General features: G+C 37.7%; 1 protein-coding gene across 2 annotated transcripts in view; it reads right to left on the reverse strand.

Annotated features, from left to right (window-relative positions):
* The window catches only part of GRM1 (glutamate metabotropic receptor 1), a gene marked incomplete at both ends in the record, with an annotated part of 355,378 nt that overhangs the window by 186,301 nt on the left and 142,316 nt on the right, over nt 1-26,761 (reverse strand). The gene's annotated exons all lie outside the window — the stretch shown is intronic.

Genomic DNA, 26,761 nt, shown 5'->3' on the forward strand with positions numbered 1-26,761 from the left:
TAAAGAAGACCAAAAGACAACCCTCAGAATGGAAGAAAATATTTGCAAATGAAGCAACTGACAAAGGATTGATCTCCAAAATTTATAAGCAGCTCATGCAGCTTAATAACAAAAAAACAAACAACCCAATCCAAAAATGGGCAGAAGACCTAAATAGACATTTCTCCAAAGAAGATATACAGAGTGCCAACAAACACATGAAAGAATGCTCAACATCACTAATCATGAGAGAAATGCAAATCAAAACTACAATGAGATATCATCTCACACCAGTCAGAATGGCCATCATCAAAAAATCTAGAAACAATAAATGCTGGAGAGGGTGTGGAGAAAAGGGAACCCTCTTACACTGTTGGTGGGAATGTAAATTGATACAGCCACTGTGGAGAACAGTATGGAGGTTCCTTAAAAAGCTACAAATAGAACTACCATATTTTTTTTTTAAAGACATGTTTATTGCCAAGGTAAAACCACATATACCAAAATCTATTTTCAGAATTTACCTTTTCAAAAGAAGGGAGAAGACTGGGAATGAGAATGGTTATCCCAGGTTTTTAGATTAATGTATAATGTATTCATAAGAGGAGAAATTTTATGGACATATATATATACATATATTCAAATATATACAAAAAACTAAATATTAACATATCATTAGACTATGTTCAGTGATGATATGGTATTGCTATTATAATTTCCTTGTAATTTTTTGTATGTTTTAAAGACTATTTTTTTAACCAGACAAAAAATAAAGGAAATAAAGGATATTAGTCTTATTAACACCATTTCTCTATGTGAATTACTAATGTATCTTGTTTATGCGTGACTTAAAGTTTGAAAAGTAAAGAAAGATCATTCCAATAAGTTAACATTTTGTGCTATTTTCGATGTATATAACAAATCTTTTATTTTCTACACACAAAAATATTATGTACAGTTTTTTAACAGACACTCTTTCTATCTGTTCACTCTAAGTAAAAATTGGAAACGTATTTAAGAAATATCACTATAGAAGTGTCATGTTATTAGCTTTCTTGGGTTATCAACTAGGATCATCACGGTGTTTGATGGGAGATTACCTATATAACATGCCTGTAGCTATAAGTCACCATAACCCCACAGGACTTGTGTCTTTCTTTACTCAAACTTCAACCAACTGTAGTTCTGCACAGGTAATATCTGAGGACAGTAAATCAAGGTAACCTTTAAGGAAAAAAGTGATATAACAGAGAGATGGCAGGGAGCCTGAGGGCTGTGTATGAAAGAGAGAAAGGTCATTCGGGACAGCAGAAAGGAGGAAAATCATCAGAAGCTGATTAGAAATAAAAGTTCCTACATATTAAGTATCTACTATTATATGTCAAAGGCTGTGCATTATCTCTGATTTTTGCAAGAAGTTTTCAAGACAAATATTATAAACTCCTTTTCATAGATAGAAAATAAGCTCAGACAAATAATTTAATATATATAATGTTAAATGAATAAGTTGCCTTAGTCCCACAGATACTGTTTGGGCTAGGATTCGAACCCAGGTCTGTTTGACCCCAAATGCCTTTTTTTTCTCTCTCACCAAAACAAGTTGCCTCTCTATATTTTGAGTTGCCTTTTTATTTTGTATAGATGGGGGTTTGGTGGTGGTTGACGGTATTATGGCCAGGTATCTAGAAATGTCTACATTTTGTACTGCCCATTATTACTTCTCTCTGCAGGGAAGTAAGAAATGAAGTACTACTTAACTAATAACTGTGCAAATACTTAAAATAGAGCTCTGGTAAAAGATTATTTGAAGGACCTAACAACTTCCAAGTCTATGTCTAAGGACCAATGGGATGAAGGATATTTCAGGCAGAGAGACAGAGACAGAGAGAGAAGGGGTAGGGGAGATATGAGTGTGTGTATTAAGCAAGCTCCAAGAGGCCCTAAGAGCCAGCCACAAGAAACCAGAAAGAGAATAATAAATAGGCATAGCTTTGTACCTTTTAAGGAATAATAACACTGCCCACCGATAGTGTCAAGATCTTAGGCCTGGAATAGCAACTCCTCCCTTCAGTGGCAGTGTCTATGAAGAAGGTAAGGACTATACGTAGGACTGGCCTGGGAAGAAAGGAATAAAACTACCCTTCCATATTGGTGCACAGTATAAGCTCTATCTTCTCCCATACAGCAGTGATGTTTCCTCCTGCTTCTCTGCCTGTTGCTCCTGACCAAATGATTCTGCCTTTTACTCACCAGCAAAAACAGCCCCCAGGAAAAGGGTCTCAGAGTTATAGCCCTGAGTTTGCTTCCTAGAATAGAAACAACCATGCCGACCATGCCTTATAGACACCCACCCTTTTCTTCTTCTGCTGTGGGAATCAGCATGCTCCTTCCTTTGAACTCTTTCCACGTGGGCTGAAAAGGTCCCACATCCTATAGAGATTAGGCCAACAGGATTATGCTGCCCACAAAGGGACCTCTGCTCCCACTGCCCTGGGAAAGCACACCCGTGGCTTTGCACGTGCCCACATGTTTTGTGTGGAGTGTGTGGGAGGAGAACCAGGTAAGTGGACAAATACTGATTGGGGAAAGCTGAGGCTGACTCTCAGTTTGTTTACAATTCAAAGATTGTGTAGTGCTCTCATTTTGACTTTAGAAAACCTATGTGACTCAGAAAAGGATTCAAAGTAGACAAAGGGCCAGATCTAACTTATAAAGGGAAAAAAAATAAAGAAATTTCATTTCAATGTTCCATTTCTAAGTATAGTTATTTTGTCTTTCTGCATTTAACTCCTCAGGGAGAAGAATATACTGCATTGTGATGATAACAATTCGGGTTTCAACTTATTTAACTGGAAAATAAAGTTTAAAAAATTTTTCTTTGTAAGAATCGGCCAACCCTCTGCAACTATCACCATGCTATTTCTGCTGCCGTAACCTTTTGAGTCAGCTGTCAGATCAGCTAACCATTAAGAACTTGCTTCTTAGATTTTTACTTACCTGAAATATACATGCTGGGTTAAATAAATCCTCAAAAAGAAATAAAGAAAAAGGCAGAACACTGAAGAGTTTCCCATGAAATGAATGTTACTTTTAAAATAAATGTTGTATGCTATGAAAGAATTTAAAACAGTAGCTCAAAAGGAAAAAAGAAGTTAGTTTGTAGGAAAAGGAACCATAGCTCAATGACTTCCTTTGTCATTTTTATTTTGTTTTTTTTTTTTTTTTTCTTTCGGTTTGCGGGCCTCTCACTGTTGTGGCCTCTCCCGTTGCGCAGCACAGGCTCCAGACGCGCAGGCTCAGCGGCCATGGCTCTCGGGCCCAGCCGCTCTGCGGCATGTGGGATCTTCCCGGACCGGGGCACGAACCCGTGTCCCCTGCATCGGCAGGCGGACTCTCAACCACTGCGCCACCAGGGAAGCCCCTCCTTTGTCATTTTTATTTATTTTTTAACATATTTATTGGGGTATAATTGCTTTACAATGGTGTGTTAGTTTCTGCTCTATAACAAAGTGAATCAGTTATACATATACTCCTTTGTCATTTTTAAACAAAATTTCTTATTATAAACATTTAGTACTTTCAAACACACCTTAAATTGAAGCCCAAAGCATCCCAGAGCCACTTTTCACATTACTTTGAACTTCACTAATTAGAAATAATTTAAGTGTTCAAAATAATGGACTCACTAAATATTTTTAAATGCATGTATTTTCACATGTTCATTCATTCATTAATGAAATATTACATAAAACCATGTAAAGGGGCCACCTCTGTGGAGCTAGGATGCGAGAACCCTATACAGAGCCTCTGTCCTCAGAGGATATGAGGATATGTCTTAAGATGTTACATGAACTTCAAGGCAGGCTGTAGTTTGGCTAAAACAGGGCTGCTGCCTTGGACTTTGGCTTTGTTCCCTGTAGCTATTCCAGAACTCTGAACACACATGAAAAAAATCTGCTGAATGTTTGTAATGGTGAGCATTCACAAAGCACACATAACTAGGGTTTCTAAATTGCTTTAAAGTCTGATTTTTGTTTTGACCGCTCCACATGGCTTGAAGGATCTCAGTTTCCCGACCAGGGATTGAACCTGGGTCACAGCAGCGAAAGCCTGAAATCTTAACCACTGGACCACCAGGGAACCTCCTGACTTTTTAAATTATTAATAAACAGGGGTTTTTTGGTAATTTTTGTGTTATTAATTTATTTAGTAAACTCTACTTTTATAAAGAACATTTAAATTAAATCTTAATTGTTTCTGAATTACCACAAAATTAATAAAATTTATTATAAAGAAGAAGTTCTCAACAGGGACACTACATACCCTAATACTATTAGACTCACCTATAAATTTGATGCTCTGGGCTATACTAACCACACCCATCTCATGGGACCCTATGAAGTTACACAGAAATATAAATGGTAGACTGAGTATTTGCAAGTGATTTTAACTATAGTTACATGAGAGCTTTCCAAATGAGAACATGTATATTAAGAAAATTAAAGGAAAATACATTCAGATAGAGATTTTTCTGGGTTTACATGTACTTCCTGTGCTAACTCTGAAAGCTCAAGAAATTAGGGTAAATTGGTAAAATCTTTCATCAATAAAAACCTCTGTGCTAGAGCACTACTGCCCATTGCCTTATTACAACATTTTAAATGGGAGCAGTATATCTGCATTTTTCTTTCTTCACTCACATCACCAAGTAGTCCAAAAATAAAGGTTTTGTGAAGTTCCTGCCAATGCACCTTATAAATTAACACATGCGTAATGGTAGAGAGATGACTGTTATCAGTTTGACAGTATCTAGTTATCACTTCTTTGAAAGCTGTAGGTGCATGCAATTAACACTCAATAAGAACATTATATTCAAAAATAACACATAATCTACATGTGTTGAAGACAAGGGAGTTTATTCTGATGAAAAGTTTAGTAAAAATAGTGATTGAAAAAATATATTTCCTTTTGATTTGAAAGATTTTTGCCATATACACACTCAAAAGATAAGGGAATTAACAAAGAGTGACAATTAGTAATTAATACTCCAACATCCAAATTTTGGGAAATTTAGGTGAGAGATAAACTTCTGCATAATCTTTCCTGTATTTTTTTTTCCTGTGGAATAACATTAAGAATATAGACTCTAGGGGCTTCCCTGGTGGCGCAGTGGTTGAGAGCCCACCTGCCGATGCAGGGGACGCAGGTTCGTGCCCCAGTCTGGGAAGATCCCACATGCCGCGGAGCAGCTGGGCCCGTGAGCCATGGCTGCTGAGCCTGCACGTCCGGAGCCTGTGCTCCGCAACGGGAGAGGCCACAGCAGTGAGAGGCCCGCGTACTGCAAAAAACACACACACACACACACACACACAAAAGAATATAGACTCTAGTTTCAGAGTTTCAAGAAGTCTTAAGAACCTTGTTAAATAAAGGTTAACTAAGACTCTTGTGACACACTGCGCTTCAGACGTATGCTCAGTTGGTCTTATCCAGAAGGGAGTTTGGGTGCCACTGAGTCCACTGATTTACAAACTTGACTATAGTAGAAAGAGCTCGCTGTCCACAGGAGAAATGAGTACTCCTCACTCCAGCATAAAGCCATTACTGCAATGCGGCTCTGTAGTTAGGTGCTACATTGCCTACAGTCCTTTGAATCTAGGTGTGCCATTTGACTAAGTTCTGGTCAATGGGATCTAAGAGAAAGGGATGAGCGGCATCCTGCATGCACTACTCCATGAACTTTGTCTGTCTGTTAGATGGAAGTATGGGATTCCAATGTCCTGGGAGATGACAGAGCAAGAAGATTAAAGATAAAATTCCCATAGAGAAGAGAGCAGTATAATTACCAGGAATCCCTCATCAAACACTTAACAAGACCAGGAAACAAACTTTTCTGTATTAAACTATTAAAATTCAAGGATTTATTTTTTATAGTAGGTACTGTTACCCTAATTAACAAAATGCTACACAACAGAATCCTTATGGGAGAGCCTATGACTGCATTTGTTTTTAGTTCTCTTTTGAGTTTCATGCTGCCAGCCCGGCATCTATCCATGGTCCTGAGTTTGTAAATCTCATCCCAGAAATAATAGAAGACATTGGTGTCCACAGGGTAAAGTCACTTGTCCGGAATTGCACAGCTAAACAGTATGAGAGCTAGGAAGATAATTCTGGCCCCCTGAATATTTCAGCCTAAAGGAAAACAAGAAGACTGGATGTCACAGTAGAACCAGCAAGATGTATATTTTGAAACCAGCTGAGGTTAATACGATCCATGCTCATTTCATTAATAATCACTAGAAACTCAAAGAGAAAGACAAATACAGTATGCTAACACATATATATGGAATTTAAGAAAAAAAATGTCATGAAGAACCTAGGAGTAAGACAGGAATAAAGACACAGACCTACTAGAGAATGGACTTGAGGATATGGGGAGGGGGAAGGGTAAGCTGTGACAAAGCAAGAGAGTGGCATGGACATATATACACTGCCAAACGTAAGGTAGATAGCTAGTGGGAAGCAGCCGCATAGCACAGGGAGATCAGCTCCGTGCTTTGTGACCACCTAGAAGGGTGGGATAGGGAGGGTGGGAGGGAGGGAGACGCAAGAGGGAAGATACATGGGAACATATGTATATGTATAAGTGATTCACTTTGTTATAAAGCAGAAACTAACACACCATTGTAAAGCAATTATACTCCAATAAAGATGTAAAAAAAAAGAAAAAAAAAGAATGGTAGATAATATTTAATTCAATTTAACAAAACTTTCACTGAACTCCTGAATACTGGACCTGTGCTAAGCAGTTTCACTTCTGCTATCTGATGTAATCTTCAGAGAAATCCTGTGAGATAGGTATTATAATAGCTACTTATGCTGATGGGGCAACTGAAGCTCAAAAAAGGAAAGGAACTTGCTCAAGATCCCGCTGCTAATAAGAGCGAAGGTCTGTCTTGCTTCAAACCCCAAAGATTCCCTACTAATCAGCTGCTATTGCATTCATGAGAATACTGGAAAAGTTCTGACTGTATATACTTATAGTGAACATATATTATAAGGCAAGGCATAGCTACATAATACATTTGGTGTATATGGGGCATGTATGTATAGATTTGTATATATATATTGATCCATGGTACAAAAAAATATGTACTCAGAGTATGCATATTTGTGTGCATGGTCACTGGGGAATGTTCTCTCTGGCTACTAGAGTCCTGCTTATTTGGGTCATCCAGGCACCGAGGATCCTTCATCCATGATGGCCTGCTAGGTGCAGTTTAGCATTAGCTTCCACAGGCTCTTTGGTAAGGCTTCAGACACACAAGAATGCCTACAAGTCAGCATTGCCCAGTGGTTGAGAGCACGTACTCTGGAGCCAGACTCTGGGGGTTCAACTTCTGGCACGGCCACTTACTGGTTATATGATCTTGGGAAGTCATGTAACATCCCTAAGCCTCATTTGTACAATGAGGATAATAATAGTTTTCATCTTAAATGTACTGTTACAAGTTAATACTTATAGAAGACTTGAACAGTGTCTGGCACATGATAATCTGCTATATAGATGTTGGTATAAAAATATGAAAAAAATGCAGAGCATTCTGTTGACAAAAAAAAAAAAAGCAATGAAAACCAAAGACATTAAAGAAGTGTCACATGCATTCCTAATGTGATTTATACCAGTAATTCAAATTTTAACACAGTATACTCCACAAAACATCTCCTGAACATATTTTTACAAAGAAATCCCATGATCAAATAAGTTTGGAAACACATGACCCTTGGCAGCCATGAAATGCACTACTCATATCTCTTGTTGTAGGGGCAGAGATCCACCACCATGTTTGCACTGAGGTGATGCTTCCCACAAGCTGCTCATGGCCAAGAAATTAGAGCAGCAGAAATACTAACACAAGACACAATGCCCTCTGATTGACAATTTAGACCTGAAACTCTCCAACAATCTGACAAAATTTTCTTAGAACTTCATTATAATCTGAGACTCTTTCTATTTACTTCTCCCTCTCCTTTATAGATTCAGATTGCCTTGTGGTCTGAAGGCTCTTCCTACCTTCTCCTTCTCCCTCCCCTTTGTCCTTCATGGGCTATAACTCCCCCCAAAAAAATCTCCTGAATGTCTATTCTCATCTTGGCATTTAATTCTTAGAGGATATGAGTTACCATACTTGGGAACAGGAGTGACATGGGAAAACAGATGGAAAGAAGGAGTTTGGAGACCCAGTCACTCATTGCCCAGCAGAAAAAAGAATGTAGCATACCACATGCTGTGGGGGCCATGGGGATTTCCTGCCAGAGGTGATGGCCAAATGGCTAAAGACTTTATTAATGGTGACAGGGAGGAATGCTCTCAGTATAGGCATTCAGGCCTTTGAAAGAGAGTATGGGAACAATGTCTAGGACAGAGAATTATCTGGGTACTTCTACCTTGGATTGATGCCATGCAGAAGAACAAGGAGAAACTGAATCCCATAATGAAGTACAAGGGCAAGAGAGCCTTTTTGGTAGCTCGTAAAGAGGCCCTTACATCCTGTATTGGAAGGCACACACAAATGAGCAGCAGGCTGAAGACCTAACAGACTTGCAGAGCTCCAGGAATGCTTCAATGTTCAGCCAAGGCAAGTCTGTTATATTGAGGTTAAGGCCCCAAATCGGAAAACTTGGGACCCTGAAACATGGATGAAGACATCTGGATGAATGCCTCTGAGGGTGTTTGCTCTTCAGACACCCCAGAATGCTCAAAGTTTTTAAGGTAGCCCACTCCTCCACAGAAAGTGCTAGCACTTCTTTCATGCTTAAAAATGCTGTAGAAATTCCAGCATAACTCTGCTGGGGACAGGCTGGGTCTGAAAAGGGAGAAGAAAGATTATATATGAAGGAGCTGCAAGAATTAGCTAGCATGCACTGCAAGGAACCAGGGAATTATCCCCAGGGCTGAATTTTGAGGGGGCTTAATAGAGAGGTCATAGTACAAGACTGGATAAACAAGAATTCATTGGCTTGGGAACATGGAATTTAACACCTTGGCAAGGACACCAGGGGATAGGGAAAATGTGCTTTGGTTTATGGTGGCTCTTAGAAGCCTGAAGAAAGCAATAATCAATGCTGAGTGAAATGGATATGGCTGACTTGACCTGGCAGATGGTAGAAGAAGAAATAAAGAGGTTGAGGAAAGTGAGCATTCTGTCATGGATACATTACATGCGTTCAGACAATCCTCCAAAGAATTATGTTCCACAGGAATCCCAGTGGACACACCAATGAATACCAGCAATGCACCAGTAAGAGGGATACCAGCACCACATAATTGTTCAGTGGTGTATCTCCTCTGCTGACTAGGTCTGACTATAGGAGAGGCAGTCAGAGATGGGTTTGTTAATATCACTGGGGATGATGGAACTCTGAATATTAGAGGCCATGGGATGGTGCTTTACCTACAGAAGCCAGGAGGCTAAAATTACTGTAACAACCAAAATGATTGGAGGATCAGTCAAGGGGCTTAGAAGGAGCTGTGGAGATGGTTTTAGAGTATGGCATTTCCAGATAAAACAGACTGGAAGCTAACAAGAATACACTTTAATATCTAGAACCAGCAAAAAAGCAAGAATGGAAGAGCAGAAGGCTGAAGGGAATAGTCTCAGTAAAAAGCCACGATCCCTTGCTCAGTTCACAGACTTCGGCCAATTTTCAGATCTAGAAATTTTTGACTGAAGAATTAGCTGGTTCCTTAGAAGTAAGGACCCTGCATTTCTCTGATTCTTCCCAAAGGGACCTTTAGCCATATATTCATGTAACTGTACACTGGTGAAAGGGAATAATGATACATTTCAAGGACTATTGGACATAAGGTCTGAACTGACATTGATACCCAGAAACCCAAACCATCATTATGGCCTCTCTGTTGGACTGGGGGCTTGTGATGGCCAGGTAATAAATGAAGTCCCAGCTAAGGTCCAGTTTACAGTAGACCCACTAGGTCCAAGGACCCAGGCAATGGTAATTTCTCCAGTCCCTGAGTGTGTAATTGGAATAGATATACTTGGCAGTTGGAATCACCACCACATTGGTTCATTGGTCTTGGGAAAGAATAAGTGGAAACATCTGAAACCACCCCCCACCACTTCCAGCCAAAATAGTAAAGAAAATACATATTTTATTCCGGGGGTGGGAGATAATTTGAGGTTATGTCCACTATTAAAGTTCAAAGATTCAAGGGTGGTGATGTTATCATTTCTGTTTAATTCCCTGGAGTAGCACTTGCAGAAACCAGATGGATCCTGAAGACAGACTGTATACTATTGCAGGTTCAATCAAGTAGTAGCTCTCATCTCCACTGCTATGCTGGGTATGGCATTGCCAGGGCAGATTGGCAAAGTTTAAAAGTAGTATGCTGCCACTGTTTTACCACGTGATCTTTTTATTACAAGTAGAAAAGAGGATCACAAACAGTTTCCATTTACATGGAATGAACAATATTCATTTACAGTTTTTATAAGGGCTATGTTATTTCTCCCACCATCTTTTATAATAAAGTCCAAAGAGATTTGGATTGTCTGGACATCCTACAGAACATTGCTTTGATCTCTTACATCAATGACATAATTCTAAGTGTAACAGGATAAGCAAGAAGTAGCTAGCATGTTGGATGCCTTAGTAAGCTACATACACTGTGATGATTCAAGGAGTTTCCACTTCAGAAAGTTTTCAGGGATCTAATCCCATTTTGGCATCTGCTTTTCTGAGAACTACAACTAAACTAGTATCATAATCCCTTTCGGAGCTCTACACTGGACTTTAGAATTTTAACTACTCTGAGAAGTATATACAGTTTAAAAATACTTATTTAACTTTGTTTAATCCCAAATTTCCAAAATATATTTTACCTCTGAATCTCTTTTCAATCTCTTTACCACTGAATTAGGGTATTCATTGAAATACCCTAATGTTCTACTGATGTGAACACTGTTTGTTGTGAATTGATCTTATTTCCCCAGTTAGATTCTACCAGTTCCTGCCATTTCCCATCTGTTCTCTTCTCCCAGTTCTATGATCTCCACAAAATATTGCCTGACTAAGCTCTCCCACTGGGAATTCTTTTCTGAATTCTGATGGAAATTTTAGTCTACCTAGTTATTTACCATTTTCTACTACTAGACAACTTCTTATGGGTGTAGGTGCAATCTTCCCAAACTAGATTGTAATCTTCCAAAGAGTAGAGACCACTTCTTTTATATTTTTGTGCTCTGTTTTATCTTTCATAGGATAAAGCACCCAACAGAGAGTTTTTGTAGATTCTTTAAAAAATAGCTGATTGATTGACAGATTACAGCACAATAATATTCCTCCTTTCACAGTTATTACATATAAACTAGGTCAGTGATTCTCAAATGTTAGTGAGCATCAAATTCACCTGGAGGGCTTATTAAACTATAAATTACTGGCCTTACTCTCAGAGTTTCTGATTCAGTTATTCTGAGGGGCTCTTGAGAACTGTCATTTCTAACAAGTTCCCAAGTAACAATGATGCTGCTGTTACAGGGACCACACTTTGAGAACCACTGAAATAGATATACAAAGACAGTCTTTTGGACTTTGAGAACCACTGAAACAGATATACAAAGACAGTCTTTTTGGCCATCCTTGCATTAATGACCATGTTTCCTCAAAGAAGCTTTATAATACACAATTTTCATTTAAAACTAGAAACACGTGGCTACTCATCACTTAAAAATCACATTCCTCATGAAACAGCTCATCTGTTTTTCCCATAATCATGCACCAGGAAGAGCCTTGTCCTTTCTACAATGCCTATGGTAATTATATAACTAATTATGTAACCTGGGATACCTTTGTTAGAGAAATGTTAAACTGGACAAGCATAAACCTAGATGATCCCAGAAACGTCAGGACATGTGGTCCCTATTTGTAACTATCTACAGCCCCCTTAACACCTCCTTGGATCTATTCCTTTCATCATCAGTCACCAGCCTTGTTCTTCCATGGACTTTCCTGTCCTAAAAAAAATGAAAAAGTCTCCAGTCTATCATTTACAGCTGGCCAATTCCCTTTCTATCTGTTTCTTCATATTTATTTTCTCTCTCTTACTTTATCTTACTATGTATCTCCCTTCTTATTGGAGATTTTCAGAGGATAAACAAAGTGATAAAGGACAGAAATCAGATAAGAATCAAATAGCTTTATTGCTTTTAAATTTGGATTAGAGAATTTGGTTTGTACACAAGACAAACACAGGTTTTCCTACTTCCTCTGGAAAGAGTGTCTCCCTACACAGGGGCAAGGCCTGTACCAGTATGCTTACTATAACGAGAAGAAGAAAGGTCTTGGTCTGCAGGAAGTGTGGGTAAAAAGAAAGAGCAAAAATAAAGCTCAAGAAGGTATGCTTAGTGATTCTCTCCATCTCACCAATCAAGATAGCCTTTCTCCTAGAAGGCAGGCATGAGGAGGTGGAGAGATAGTAGCTTGCTCACAATATCTGTGAAGTTCTCATTTTATGGGCCAACCAAAAGTACAGAGAAAGAGTGGTATAAAACGGTTGCCTCTTCCCATTTTTACTCCCAACTGTCATTTCACCTACTACTTATAGTATATTACATTCACATTCAAGTCATTTTTAAAATGTGCATTGTTAACATATACAGCAAGTTACTGGGATGGAAGTAGAGGAGACAGTGATGTTTATAGCAATGGTTAACATTTATTGAGCAGCACAATCTTCAGACATTCTTCTGAGAGCTTTGCATATAGTAACTTGTTTAATTCTCACAACAGTGGTATAATAACCTGAGGGACAAAGTGGTATAATAACCATGCAGCTATTAAGGGGCAGAGCCAAGATTTGAACCAAGACCAGCAGGCTTATGTTCTAAACTCACATGCTATATTGGAATATGATGACATGCTTGCCCTCAAACAACTTACAACCTAATAGGACACTTAAGCCAGAAACAGTGACATGTAGGGTAGTACCAACTTAATGCCATGTGAGTTCAATGCAGGACTGTGTGGTTTCTCGAAGAGTGAAACATTTGGCTTAAGGATCCTTAGATTTTTCTTGAACAGAACTGTGTCTGCACCTGAGTGCCAAATGGGGACTGAGGGATGTTAGTCAATGTGTTAGGAAGTTCAATAGGGGATTGGTCAGTGGGATAACTGGAAGATACAATGGTTGTAGTAAAAGAGAGAAGCTCTTATTTTGGAAGATTGAAGGTAGAAAATTCTGAAAGATGCTCCAGTTGCTGGTTGAATTTAGAGATCTGGTCAATGGAGCTGAGAAAGTGAGAGAAATATAAGATTAAAGTGTCAGTTGGATTTTAAATCCAATTGATTTGAAGGCTTAAGATAAAATAAAGAGGAAAATTATAACACAGACTCTGAAGTCCCAAAGAAAGGTAGACATATGCGGTGGAAGCTGGCAAATAATGACAAAGAAAATGTCATTAGTGGGTAACTTAGACATCATAAAAAGAAACAAGTGGTTCAGAAAGAGCAAAACTAGACAAAGAATATATGACTAGGCAAATGCATAGAAGGAGAAGTCCAAATTGCCAACATCAATATGGAAATATTTGAAGCCATTAATGTTGAGAGATATGCAAATTAAAACATTGAGAGAATCACAGAATACCCATTAGAATGACAAAAAAGATCAGAAAAGGAGCTAAATCCAAGTGTAAAAAAATGTTATGAAGAGATTGAACTCCCATATACTGCTGGTGGGAAGGTAAATTGGGTCAGCTACTCAAGAAACCAAATTAACAATATCTTGTGAAAGTTGCATCTGTAAATGCCCTATGACCCAGTAATTACAGTTCAAGGTATCTTTCTCGAAGAATTACTGTACTTGCACAGGTCCAAAAGGGGACAGGAATGTTCATTATAGCTGTGACTTAGAAACTACTTAGGTCTCAATCATTAGGAAAATGGAGTTTAAAATGTGGTAGAATGAACAAGTAAAAGGCAACCTAGATACACAACCTAGAATAATTTTTTAAAACATGCCATTGAAAGAAAAAGAAAGAAGAGAGACTTACAGCATAACAATTACACTTATTAAAAACCCATGTATGCACAAAACATATACTGAAGGCTTCTGTCTCCACTTCAAAAAAAATGGTGCTTGTGAGAGTCATCAATGACCACCAGTTGCCTTGTATACTACCTACACTCTACCACCAGAGCAACCTACTGATAGCCCTAGACACAGGTAATCATTGTCTCCTGTTGAACTTTCTTCACTTGGCTCTAGGACACCATACTGTTCTGAGTATTTCCCTCTCTCTCACTGGCTGCAGTGTCTTGGTTTCTTTGTTTACTTGCAGTTATTTATTTTCCCAAGTTCTAGATGTCACAGTGCCTCAAGGTTCAGACCTCAGACCTCTTCCCTTCTCCAACTACACTCACACCCTTGGTTATCTCATCCAAACTCATGACTTTAAGTAGCATGTATATCTTAATGGCTTCCAAATTTGCATCTCCAGCCCAGAACTTGCCTCTGAATTTAGACTTCTATATGCAACTGCATACCTAACATCTCCATGTCCATAATTATAAGCATCTCAAATTTAACATATCCAGAATAAAACTCCAGCTCTCTGTCCCACCCCCCCCCACCCAAAACCTATCACTCCTGTAGACTTCTTCACCTTATAAAATAGCAAATCCATTCTCTCAGTTGCTTGGTACAAAATACTCTTTCATACCTTATATCCAGTTATATTAACAAAACATGTTGCCTCTATTCATGAAATATGTCCATAATCTGGCCACTTTTCACCTCCTCTATTCCTTCCATCCTAGACTAATTCTTCATTATCTCTCCCCTGGATGACTGCAATAGGCTCCTACTTCCATCCGTACCTACCTAGAGTCCATTCTACACACAGCAGCCAGAAGAATCCTTTTAAACTATCAGTCAAATCATATATATAACTGAAATTTTTCAGAAAAAAATACTTTTAGTACATACAATTCACTATTTTTTTTAATTCTATTACATTTTTAATGCAGATCACAACCCATTAAACTGATTTCATGACCCACCAATGGGTCACAATACACATTTTGAAAAATACTGATTTAGGAAGAGGTAAGAAGAGTGAGAGTTTTAAAACTAGGTAGGTAAGTCAGATGATGAGAATGAAGAGAAAAGGAGAATAAGAAAAACAATTAATTATAATTATTATATTACTGATTTACTTACATATATTAGGTATTTTCTACACATGAGGAACTGTATTAAATGCTTTAATGCATTTAATCCTAGACAAATTGGTATATGAAGAACTGAAGTTTTATGCAAGGTCAAATGACAAAAGTTGCAGAGCCAGAATTCTAACCCAGCTCCGTATGATTTCACTGCCCCTCCTTGGTAACCAGGATAACATATTTCCTCCATGTATGTTCCATTATTATTCTATAAATAGTTTGCATTAATTAAAAAACCCAGATAATAGCCCCATTTTTTCTATTTCAATCTGCTGTCATGTAATTGGTGTGAATAACTTTTGTTTCAAAATATTACTATAAACGTTTGCATTAAAAGGAGTATTTCATAAAATTATTATTCTACAGATTTTCCCTTTTCATAAGGCAAATTCCAGCATTTGGATATTGACTTAGAGAGCAGTAAACCTTGTTTATGCTGGAAGTTAAGCAGTTTTATGTGTGAAGAGGCTAGTAAGTATTCTGGATGGTTAGTTACTTGGTTTCATTTTAGCACAATCAAAAGACTGTGATAGATCAATATGTTTATTCCAATTTTTCCAACTTCTCTTCTGATAAATATTCCTTTTCCAACTTTGTTTGTGTGCTGTGTGTTCTTTTTTAAGCACAGAGAGAAACCATTACATATTCAATACAAAAGTTTGTATTAATTTGTCATGGACCAGAGATTGACCTATAGGAAAAAACAAAAGGTGAGACTGCTTTTAGCTTCAGCATAAGAAAAAGCAGAGAAAATGGAGCAAATCAAAGAGGCACAGAGGAACAAATAAAATATCTGAAAGAGGAGAGAAGTGGGGAAAAGTCAGAGAGGCAATGCTGAACCAAAAGATTAATTAAAGAAACAATAAAAATAAAAAATGGAAAATAAAAAGAGAATTCAATGTTTTCTCCCTGAAACTTAGGTAAAATCATTGACTGTGGCCTCATGTAGAGGAGACTAAATGGACAGTGATATGATTCTGAAACTGAAAGGTTATTAGAAGCAAATCAAATCCACTTTGACTACCTTAGAAAAAGCAATCAGAGAGAAAGACTCTGGCTTAAGTTGGAAATAAAAGCAATAAAAGGACTGACAAGAGAGGAAGGAACCCTTCCAAAGAAAATAACTCTGTAACCACCTCATTCACTTATGGGACAGCCTTCATTGTCTGTGCCAGACACTCTACTAAATGCTTGGAAAACAAATACAGATAAGACCTGGTGCTTGCCCTCAAAGAACTAACAATTCTTTTGGGAGAATCATACTAGTACACAGATCATCACACCACATTGAGGTAAGTGCTAAGACAGAAAAATGCACAAGGTGCTATAAAAGGAGACACTAAGGGGATGAGGCCATATGGGTGAGCATCCTAACTCAGACTAAGGAAGAGGCTTGGGAGAGAATGAATCAGTGAAACTCCCTAAAATCTTTGAGTTACTTACACAAAGGGGGCATGGAGGCCCTTCAAAACAGCAGGGATAGAGCATGCAAAGACACAGAGGTGGCAGAGAGAGAATTACAGGCGCACAGAGGATAAGGCAGTTGTATGATGGTATTTGGAGAGGTAATTTGGGGTCAGATCACAAGGAGCCATGAATAGGATGCCAAGAAATTTGGACTCCATCCCAAAGACTACAAGCCACCTCAAACACTTAAATCAGAGGAATGGCATGTTTTGATACCGCAATGTGAGGAAGAAGTGGAAAAAGAGTCAAGAATGGGGGAGATAAAACTGCAAGGATGAAGTCAAGAAATTCAGTTAGGTGCGGTGGCAGTAATCTAAATGAGAAATGATGAAGGGCTGAAGTAAGGTTGGAGCTATGGAGATGGAGATGAAGGGGCAGAGCCAAAAACTATTAAACAGATAAAATAGCAAAACATGGTGACCAAATGTATGTATAGATGTGTGTGTGTGTGTGTGTGTGTGTGAAAGTTCAGGTGTGTGACATAGTATTGTGGGGTACTTTTCTCTAAGACAGTGAGTTAAGAGGAAGAACCTGTGGGGAGGGATAGAACTTTTCCTCATTGGAAGGTTTTTGATTATGATTCAATCTCCTGACAAGTATTTGGTCTATTCAGATTTCTATTTCTTCATGATTCAATTTTGAAAGGTTGTATGTTTCTAGAAATGTATCCATTTCTTCTATGTTGTCCAATTTACTGATGTATAATTTTTCATAGTAGTCTCTTATGATCCTTTGTATTTCTGTGGTATCACTTGTAATATCTTCTCTTTCATATCTGATTTTATTTACTTTGAACTCTTTTTTTTCTTGGTAAGTCTATCTAACAGTTTGTCTATTTTCTTTATGTTTAAAAGAAGAGTTTAGTTTCATTAATCTTTTCTATTATCTCTTTAGTTTCTATTTTATTTATTTCTGTTCTGATCTTTGTTACATCCTTCCATTTGCTTAACTTTGGGCTTAGTTTATTCTTCTTTTTCTAGTTCCTTGAGGTATAAAGTTAGATTGTTTATTTGAGATCCTCCTTTCTTTTTGATGTATGCATTTATTGCTATAAGCTTCCCTCTTAGAACTGCTTTTGCTGCATCCCATAAGTGTTGGCATGTTGTGTTTACATTTTCATTTGTCTCAAGATTTTGTTTTGTTTTTTTGATTTCCTCTTGGGCCCTTTGGTTGTTCAGGAGTATACTGTTTAATCTCCAAGTATTTGTGAATTTTCTAGTTTTCTTCTTGTAATTGATTTCTATTTTCATACCATTGTGATCAGAAAAGAAGCTTGATATGATTTCAGTACTCTTAAATTTATTAAGACTTGTTTTGCAGGATAACATATGATGTGTCCTGTAGAATGTTCTATGTACACTGGAGAAGAAAAGTATTCTTCTTCTTGTGGATAGGATGTTCTGTATATGTCTGTTAGGTTCATCTGATCTAATGAGTTAAGTCCAATGTTTCCTTATTGATTTTCTGTCTGGATAATCTCTCCATCATTGAAAGTGGTGTATTGAAGTCCCCTGCTATTACTGTATTGATCTGTTAATCTGTTAATAGTTGCTCTATATATTTACATTCTCCATTCTTAGTTAAGGAGAAAAATTCTTCAAGAGGTAGATGATCTTTTTGTTCTACTGTGCCAGCCAGGCATGTCTGACTGGCAGAAAAAGAAGTTTTGATTTCTAGGTACATTAAGCATTAGTTTTCAAACATCAGATTCCAAATGTAATGATGAGCCAGACAAGTAGTCAGACTTGAGTTACATAGATATACACAGGCAGACACAATCATATATACCTTAGATGAAAGATAAAAATAATGTTAGAGCTATTAAAGTTTACAGCAATAAAATAAAATAAATGAATTCTGGGATTTCTTAAACCCACACCTCCCCCATCCCATTCTCAGAAAGTTGGGTGCACTTAAACTCTCATTCCAAATTTCCAGCCATGCCCACAATCATGCATCAGGTGAAGGTTTCGTCATGATCTTAGAATCTGAGACAGAGGGTTATTCTATGCATTTAAACATTCAGAGCAAATGATAACTTTTATACACTCTCACTCTTAGAGGTGGTTCATATTGATCATCATATTCTCATTCCATTCTACCTCTTTTACCTTCTATTTCATACTTCCCATCTCTTTATCCTATGTGCTTCACTCTGTGTAGAATTCTCAGATTTATTTCACTGAAAATCTCTTCAGTTGTATAATGTTCTACATAACCACTTCATGAATTTTAGCTTTGGTGACTACTTTCTTCATTGGTAGATACTTTATTTTGTTCTTTGTCAAATCTGAAAGTTACTTTGTCATTGTCTTCTCTTATTTCTCTATGACTCTAATCCTCCTTTTGCTTCTTAAATCATTTTACTAGTGCAGTGATTATTACATGACCTCTATTCAATTGCTTTAATAGGTCAAGTTCCAAGAGAGCTAGTCCTTAAATATGTGTTGGCTAACTCTCTCAAGGTGTAATATGTCCTTGTGTGCATTCTATTTTTTCTCATGAGCTCATTTTTAGTGGGAATTTTTTTCCTGTACAAGTCTGATGCACCCTGGATTGGGTGTTATATAATTGTTTTGTCTTTGCTTCTTCAAACCCTCAGGGTGTTCACTAGTTCAGAATATTTTTTAAATTAATTGTCTGTCTTGAGGAGTCCAGCAAAACATTTGCAAAATAACTTCAGACTCCATGCCCACTTGTGTTTCTGAACTGGGCTTCAATTTCTCAATGGAATATCTTTTTCCTACTGAGGGCTATGGTAGAGTCTATTTCTTTGTTACATTCTTGTGCAGGTGAGTAAACTTTTCCTACTTCCTCTTTAACTGTATTCTTTGTAGGGGTGCAACTTTAGCATGGCTGTTATTCCCTTTCTTTTACTCAATTTCAAGGTTATATATCTTTTTTTTTTTTTTTTTTTTTTTTTGCGGTACATGGGCCTCTCACTGTTGTGGCCTCTCCCGTTGCGGAGCACAGGCCCCGGACGCGCAGGCTCAGCGGCCATGGCTCATGGGCTTAGCCGCTCCGTGGCATGTGGGATCTTCCCAGACCAGGGCACGAACCTGTGTCCCCTGCATCAGCAGGCGGACTATCAACCACTGCGCCACCAGGGAAGCCCCAAGGTTATATATCTTATTCCAACAATGATCAGTCAGCTCTATTTATTAGCACCAAGTTCCTATACTCAGACATAAGCTGACATCCTTGCCCTCCAGTCTTAGAGCTGCCAAAGCAAAACAGTCTAACTTACCATTCTGGCTTTAAGCTTCCCTTTGATTCTACCACCAGCAATTCCCTTCCTTTCTTTAACACTCATAATTTTTATAAAATTTAAATATGTCCATAATTTCTATTTGTTAATAGCAGGAAAATGATTTATGATATCTCAGGTGATAAAGATTGAGAGAAGTTTTTCATAGCAGATATAACCTTAGTGGAAAAGGCCAAAATGTTGCTTCTGCGAAGAATGTAGTAGACTTGGGGAGTTTAAAATCAGAATGCTTGAGTTTAAACCCTAATTTCCTACTAACTATAGCACTGCAATCAAATCACATACCAAATCATATACCCTCACTGCACTTTTGCTTTTTATTCATAAAATGTGGAGAGCAGAAATGATTGTGACAATATGTAAAAACCTCTAAAATGTGAAGTATAATGATAATGATATGAAAACATTATTTTACTTGTGAAGCTGAGATCAGGAAGTAAAAGAGCCAATATTTCAAAATGACATGCCAGATACTTATAGAAAGCATACAGATGGAAGAATAGTTCAGAGGCAAGAGAGTCTAACAGGTCAGCTCATGCGTTAAACTCATACTTCAGCAGGAATAGGAATTTCTACAGGAATAGGGGACAGATGGGAAAAGCAGCAGGATGTCATAGTGGTTCAATCTAGAGCTGTGAGTGGCTCAAAGGGCTGGTGGGAATCCTACGAGAAGTTGAAAACAGGCCAGGTCACTGAGGAAAACAGAAAAATAGTCCACTTGCATAGGAACAATATCAAGGGTCTTAAGGTTGAAGAGACGTAAGAAAATTAATAGAAAACTTTCTTCAACTAAGTAAAACAGGAAAAACAATAATGGTACAAAAAGCAGGAAAACGGTACTTAGGAAAAAAATATCAAAACTTAAGAAGCAGGGGCTTTGGGATTGTCATTCTACTGAACTTCAAATATTTCCCATTATACCTATTTATATTTTAATCTCAACACTCATAACATTATTGTACATATTGGCTTAGCTTCTGCCTCTGCTACTACCTTATGTACTCTTTAAGGGCAGGAGCAGTTTCTCCAATTCTAGCCCTTGGCGCAGTGGCCTAGTATAGAGTACGTTTTCAACAACTGAATGTTGAATAGACAAATAAGAAAGTTGCTATGATAAGAAGGCAAAAAGCCAGGGAAAAGAGGCATGTGCTATGTTAAACAAAATCAGGATTTACACAAATCAGCAGAGCATCTATACTACAATCTTCTGGTAACTTGGAATTGGCAGGTGATATTACAGAACAACAAGCTCCACCTTTGAGTGCACAGAGAGAACAGAGGAGGCCTCTGGAAAGTGGAGAAAAGCAGAGGAGTGCCCTTCTTCAAAGAGAGTGCAAGAGGGCAAACTTAGCAACTCACACTAGTCAGCCAGATTACTGAGAAAAGTAAAACAAAAGTATTATGAGGCCTTGAATGAAGACTCATAAAACTAGACTAGCTTTGGAAAGAGAGTAAATCATACCAAATAAAATTATTTTTGCAATGAAATGGCAGGGTGTGTAGATCAAAGAAATAACTAATATAATTTAATTACATATTAGTGAGGCTTTTGATTCAAGGTTATAGTTATCTGTCAGTTGGATAATTTGCTTAATGATGCTCCAAACTACAAGGAGGAAATATAAATTATTTCTTAAATTATTTACTTAAATTATTAATATAAAGTAACTAATATAAATAAGTATTAAAGTTGTGATATCGTGATTTATAAGAAATATATTTTGGTCATTCAAATGACAAAATATACTTCTCATATATAGTTGGTCTTTGTCTACTGGTTCCAGGCTCATAGTTCCTAAAGTCATTGCAATTTCCTGTCATAAGAGCCATAAAGGTGCCTATTGTTATGTTAAGGAGGTCACTTTTGTTTTTGTTTTTGTTTTGCGGTACGCGGGCCTCTCACTGTTGCGGCCTCTCCCGTTGCGGAGCACAGGCCCCGGACGCGCAGGCTCAGTGGCCATGGCTCACGGGCCCAGCCGCTCCGCAGCATGTGGGATCTTCCCGGACCGGGGCACGAACCCGTGTCCCCTGCATCGGCAGGTGGACTCTCAACCACTGCGCCACCAGGGAAGCCCAAGGAGATGACTTTTGGAAAACCCCTTGGTCACTGAAGGATGGCGGATAGTGGCTGGTTGCTAGGTGAACCAACCTTGTGATTAGAGGGTTGGAACTCTTAGCTTCACCACTTCCCACCTCCAGGGAGGGGAGAGGGGCTAGAGGTTGAATCACTCTCAAATGACCAATGATTTAATTAATCGTGCCTGTGTAATAAAGCCTTCAGAAAATCCAAAAGAACAGGGTTCTGAGAGCTTCCAGGGCAGTGAAGATGTGGAGATTGGGGGAGGGGCACATGCTCAAAGACGGCACAGAAGCTCCAAGCCCTAAGCATCTCTTCCATTTGGCTGTTCCTGAGTTACATCCTTTTATAATAAACTGGGGATTTATTAAGTAAAATTTTCCCTGAGTTCTGTCAGCCACTCTAACAAATTAGACAAACCCAAGGAAGGGGTCTTGGAACCTCTGATCTATAGCCAATTGATCAGAAGCCCAGGTGACAACCTGGACTTGTGACTGGAGCCTTAAATGGAGGGGGGAGCAGTCATGTAGGACTAAGCCCTTAGCCTATGGAATCGGATACTATCTCCAGGTAGATGCTGTCAGTATTGAGTTGAGTGGTAGGACACCCAGCTGGTGTTTGAGAATTGCTTATTGGTGTGGGAACCCCCCCCCCAGCCCCCCCATATTGAAAACTGGCTCTCAGAACACTTTTAAAAACATATTTTTATATATTACATATACTACATAGTATAATTTTTACATACTTTATTTTTCAGATATCACATTTTCCCCCAAACTCTAGTTTCTTGTGAGAAGTTAAGGCAAAGACAAAAACTAATAGAGCTTATCTGGGGCAGAAACCAGTCATGGACCACTAGCATCCATTTCCATCTTCTCTGTTTAACTATCAGGAATGCTAGAGTTGTAGCTTGGCACACGGCTACCTAGTGAGAGGCTACCAGCCTCTCTTACAGCTAGGTGTGAGTAGTGGCTAAGTGCATGCCAATGAATCATGAGCTGAACTAATATATGCCACTTTCATTTTTTTTAAAGAAAAGTCTACTTGCTCTGAGAAATCTTTTTCTCTCTTGCTGACCAAGAAATGGCAACATCTGGGGCAGTCACATGTTCAGGATGACAGAGACAACTCTCTCTTCAGTATGAGTCTCTGGATGATCTCACGGGTCATATTCACTCTGTCAGCTTTGGACCACTCACATCTGAACTGTTAAGTGAGAATCAAGCTTTTATCTTATTTAAGCCATGGAATATTTTGGTCATCTACTTATGTATTGGTCTAGCTTGCACCTTAAGTAATTAAATTAGCAAAGTAAGCAAATGTGCTACAACTATTCATTCTTTCAAGGTTCTCCTATGAAGCTTCATGTCAATCTATGATTTCAGGTTTGTTACCATTGATATACTCAATTACGTTATAGAAAGGTGAATAACGTTTAGAGTGGTTTTCAAACTTTAGTATACATGAGGATAAGTCTGTTGGGAAGCCCAAGAATTGAGGTATTTACAAAGCCACTTGGATGATTCCATTTCAAGTGGCCTATAAGAGATGTTTTGAAGAGTTGTGGAACAATGGGGATGGAAAAGACCGAATTGTGTCTGATGAAAATAAGTCTTAGAGACACCAATACTTTGTACCTAAAATTAATGTGCTATGAACCACTGCATGAAAGGTAAAGTGAAAAAGAGGAAGATGAAGGTTATAATGAGCATCTTAAGATGATCAAGACTAGATTGGTCTCTTCTTTTAAAAAATATAGGCCGAGAGTTCCAAGCTATTAGAGCAGTGGTTCTGAATAGATAAGCTCCCATTGGGATTCCCTGTGGAATTTTTAGAAGTACAGATGTTTGCCCTCACACTTATTTGCTGACTTAGAGTATTTGGAAGTCAAGTCTAGTTTTTTAAAACATCAAAAGTGATTATAATTCACATTCATGAATAACAAGCAAGGTGTTATCCAGTTAAGAAAAAATTTCTCGAGAATTTTTGAAGTAAGTTCTTTTTAACCTGGAAATGAGACAGAGAGTGAGTGGGAAGAACATTAAAAAGAGTTTCTGGCTTTAGAGGATGAGAAAATAATCTAGTCTAATCCTTTTGCTAATTTATGGATTTGCCAGGAGATGGAGACTAAACCAATGTCTCAAGGTCAATAAACAAGGATTAATTCAGCACTTACTATAAGCTTGGGCTTGTGAGGAATTTAAAAAATATATTCTTTGACTCATGAAACCATTTCATTACTTGATAATTGCACCCCTTTGTACAAACAGCATATGTAAGTTATTGGGGGAGGGAAGAGAATAAAAAACATCTAATATCAATTTTAAGAGTAGGAGAATATGAGGCAGTCTTCATGGAGAAAAATCACTTGGATTTTGAGTCTGAGTACAAATTGCCATGGCAGGGAGAATATTTCAGGTCCCCATAAATGGAGATGTCTGTGGCACCTTGAAGAAATGATAAAGAGAATTTCTATTCTCTTGGAAGAGAAAAGAAATTGTTGTAAACACTGTAAAGGATCTTGAATGCAAGCACAAGAAATCTGGACTTTGTTCTGTAAACAATAGGGAATCAAAGTTGTCTGTGTCTTCAACTGATATGGACAAAGAAGGGTTTCAAGAAAAATCGATTCAACAGTGCGGTGCATCATGGATTTGAAAGAGAAGAGGTCTGAAAGAAAGGAAACGAGAGAAATGTTATCTCAGTGATCTCAGTGGAAGAGTGACCACAGGGGTTTCTGAGATTCCTGTTAATTCTATGACCCATGAGTGCTCTAAGAGAAAACTAATCCCTTTTTGAAACACTTCAAATGGCTGCAATAACTATGTGCAGAGATAAACATAATGGACTTTAGTTTTACAAAAAAGACATCCTGTGTAAGACCGAAGTCTTGCTATTTAATCAACTGAACATCAGTTTTGAGAATTGTTTTTATTTTTAAGAGTAAAATAAGAACATGAATAACAATAAGAAAACAACTATGCTACTAACCCCCAAAATGATGATTTTCCTGGTCATCCTTACTAACTATAGAAAATAATTGTCAAAATCTTCTAGGTTTATTTGGCTTTTGTTTTGTTTTATTTTGTTCTTGCTTTTTAAAACAAATAGCTCATCTGATACACCTTTTGTGCCTAGCTCTTTTGCAGTTATTTTTCTTCTGTTTCTTAGTGAATATAAATCACATTTCAATGAAATTAACCTCTGTATTAAAAGGATATCATTTTTTATTGTTATTGTTGTTCATGAAATGTCTCTGCCCTTCCATGTACTTAGTGCATTACTGGGTACCATGAATTTTTTAAAAAAGAAGATGGTCTTTTGCCTTGAACAAATTAATAAAATCCTAAGCCCCTTAAATGACATCTTCACAAATGTGCCCCAATGTATACCTCACATACAAGAAAGGGGAGTAAAGGAAAATTAGAAATGAATTCTACTTGATCAAAGACTTCATGGAGTGGCATGAACTATGAATGTCTTCATTTGGAAAATACCATACCTTCTAGATCCCTGTTAGTAAATAAATATTCTTGATGGAGAATCTTGGTTTATTTTTCAATGCCTTTATTTTATTCTTTATCCTGAATGTAGCTGGTATCAATAAAATATTTTATTATGGCTAGTTGATTAATATATTCTAGCTCCACAAATGTTTGAATAATAAAATCATGTTCAGATGTTACATGTGCAAAAGCTAGCACAGTTAGAGCTTCAGACCTTCTAACTTGAAACAAACTTATCTTTTATATAAATTAAAAGGAGCAGGATAGTCATTAGTGTTGATGACCAGTATTTCTGGTTCTGCTTCTAGACATATAGTAATATTGCATTTCTTCCCTCACTTTAAGTTAAATGTGGTCATGTGACTTGTTTTGACCAATAAAGTATGAATAAAACCGACATTTGCTTTTCTGGGCAGAAGCCTTTAAAGTTCCCATCTGTCTGTCATGATACTCAGCAACACTCCAAATAGGCTCCCTCACTTATATGCTCAAGTGAGGACAATATAGATTATAACCACTATAGCCCAATGTACATATAGTGACGTATAGTGTGAGCAAAAAGTAAGTCCTTGTGGTTATGGACCACTACAATTTTGTGGGTGTTTTTTACCAGAGCATAATCTAGCACATCTTGATTGACACAGACATTGAACAAGACGAGAAGACAGCTGTAACAAGAAAAGCTGCAAAATGTGGCACTGGTTTAGCAATTAGTAGGCAGTAGGTACAAAAGAAACTGTTATCGGAAACTATTATCTGTTAAGCAGTGGGGAAACATCTGGTAAAATTGCCACTTGTAATAATTTGGTAGGTAGATCATGTACCCAATGAACTTCAAACTCTTGGAAAAGAAGTTGGAGAAAAAATATTTGGCATATATAGGTAGCTATTAGCTACACTTTGCAAGGCATTATAAGAAAGAGATTTGGTCAGGAAAATATTAACTTTTGGATTAAATATTTGTTTGGAAACAAAAAGGAATGCAAGTTGTCCCCAAATTCAGGAATACAGAGAAAAGAGACAAATGCTTCCCAGCCCAAAATAAAATTTATAGTCTTTGAGCAATATATGCCAAGTAAAACTCAGCCTCACAGGCAAGGATCATGTTAAGGGTACTCGTATAAATTTCTGAATAGATGAATGTGTCTCAGAGTGAGACTGAACTAAAGGTGGATCTCCCAGAAAATGAGCTTAATAGTATTGCTTTCCTCCAAGCCT

The sequence above is a fragment of the Leucopleurus acutus genome (assembly GCF_964270905.1).
Source record: "Leucopleurus acutus genome assembly, chromosome: 15".
Lineage (NCBI taxonomy): Eukaryota > Metazoa > Chordata > Mammalia > Artiodactyla > Delphinidae > Leucopleurus > Leucopleurus acutus.